The following is a 287-nucleotide window of genomic DNA, read 5'->3' on the forward strand; positions in this document are numbered from 1 at the left end:
TGGTCCCCGCTGCCTCCTTCTTCACACCCCTCGGTCAACAAGCTCACACAGCTGTCGTCAGGTGACTTCTCCCCTTCTTCTTTTCCTTCTCTACAGATGAACTCATGCGGTGTATTAGACTGCTACAGTCTGCCTTGTGAAATCTCCCCTACAACCTACACTAAATAGATACACATGCATACGTATAGATTTATACCTTCTTACTTATGGCGTGCATTCTCATGCATATCTCTGGGAAACACAACTTCTGAAGAAATCCACAGAAGTAGGAGATCGATCACTCTATC

Source organism: Cystoisospora suis (genome assembly GCF_002600585.1).
Source record: "Cystoisospora suis strain Wien I chromosome Unknown contig_8263, whole genome shotgun sequence".
In the NCBI taxonomy this organism is placed as follows: Eukaryota; Apicomplexa; class Conoidasida; order Eucoccidiorida; family Sarcocystidae; genus Cystoisospora; species Cystoisospora suis.